The sequence below is a fragment of the Leguminivora glycinivorella genome, chromosome 22 (genome assembly GCF_023078275.1).
Source record: "Leguminivora glycinivorella isolate SPB_JAAS2020 chromosome 22, LegGlyc_1.1, whole genome shotgun sequence".
NCBI classification, from domain to species: Eukaryota; Metazoa; Arthropoda; class Insecta; order Lepidoptera; family Tortricidae; genus Leguminivora; species Leguminivora glycinivorella.
Window position 1 is genome coordinate 2,206,722 of NC_062992.1, and position 1,831 is coordinate 2,208,552.

Here is a 1,831-nt window from a genome sequence, read left to right on the forward strand (position 1 = left end):
TAAAAATAATTATGTGTAATAATCGTGAAAGTTTAAATCAGTGTTCTTTATACTATACTGAATTGTCACCCCATATATAGTCATCTCATATCAGAATAACAGCGCCCTACTGACAATGGTCATGCTTTAGTTATTTGTGCCACAAGAGAGCAAATGGGTGATTCTTAATGGACCTCATTGACTAACCCTGCGTGACCCGGTGAGTATGAACCCAATTATTACTGATACAAAGTGGCGCCCAACGTGGGGCCCGAACCCACGACTCTAAGATCAAGAGTCTCATGATCTACCGACTGAGCTAGCCGGGCTAAAATGACATTTCCACTGAGACTATCGAAACTGATGCCGACTTAATGTCTTAGGCATGCCATTAAGGCCTGTGTCTAAAGCACTAGACGAACGAGCATGGAGTTATGTGACATGGCTTATTTCAGAATATACGTGGAGCCTGTAGTGTTTCTATTCGGCGGGCCATTGGAACTAATCCATTTTTTCCATTATTACGCTATGATGTTGTGTTCTACGTGTATCCACTAAACACGCCTACCATATTGCCAGAGAAAATTTTTACAACTTAAAAACAAAAGAATGCCGATAAGCGGCCGCTGCGCACATGGCCTCCCTGATGCGCAAACCAAGGAGCCGAGACTGAGCCTGTCGCTCACAGCATTCATAAATACATATACAGGATGTCTGGTAATTAATTTGTAGTGTGTGTACCACACCTTACCCACACATGTGCATAGCTTAGTATATATTGGCATGTACTTGTTATTTAAGACACATTAAACGTATACTCCATACGAAGTAGTTATCATTTACGCTCCACATCACATGGCGATCCTGCCAGTGCGGCCTCGAGCTGCACTGGCGGCGCGCTGCGCCAGCCAGTATTACTGACCGTGACCTTTCGTAAATAAATATTTGGAACTCTAAGTGAATGAAAAGGACTATTATATATTTATAGTGACAGTGAAAAGTTTCAAGAGAATAAATAGAACTTACGGATTGGACTAATATATCAAATATATGAGTATCATATAGTGAAAGTGAAAAGGTTACAGAGACTAAATCGAAAGTTACGGATTGGTGCTTATTGCAAATAAAAAAAAATATGTGCAGTGTGGACTAAATTACATTTCTAATATCTACTTAATAGACTCATGTTATCAGGAGATTTTGAAAATAAATCATTTTTTTTTTCGAATAAACGAAAGTGGCAAGTTGTAAGTTGTAAGGACGTTGCAGCTGGGAGATTGTTCGCGTCACGGACCCCGGGCGTGGCCTTGCCGACGTTGGACGCGAGGACGAGGAGACTGGACACGAAGGCCTGGTCCCGCCACACAACGGTCATGGAATGGTCGTAATCTAAACTAGGTGGTTATATGGTTTTAGTTAATAAGTATAAGCAGTTGATTGACAGTTTCTTCTTATGTTTAAAATAAATATGAAGCGTGTTATATGCATTATTTTCATTAGATAACTATTTTAAATTTCGTTTTTTGAGTAGGTAATAAAAATTAAGTTTCAAAATTGTGTCTGTGTATACGTAATATTAGCAATTGCTATTATTTACGGAAATTAAGTTTAATAATATTGCGATGTAGGAATACAATGCATATGCAAATTAAATATTATGTGGAATCTAATTAAATGCTGCTTGATGACGAAATAGTAATATGGTTAAAAGTACGGCACGTTTTAATATTACATCATTCGATCTCTACTTTGCATTCAGTAATTCAAATTGGTAAACCTAACAAATGATTTCGTGCACTTGGATACAACATTCGTCATAGCGTACAGGTGGGCCGCGTCATCCGCGACACGT

At 38.7% G+C, this 1,831-nt stretch overlaps 1 non-coding gene across 1 annotated transcript; it reads right to left on the reverse strand.

Moving 5' to 3' along the window:
• Nucleotides 1–235: 235 nt before the first annotated feature.
• Trnak-cuu lies at nt 236–308 on the reverse strand. Its single transcript has one exon. It is a non-coding gene; the product is annotated as a tRNA-Lys (tRNA).
• Between the last annotated feature and the right edge of the window lie 1,523 nt (nt 309–1,831).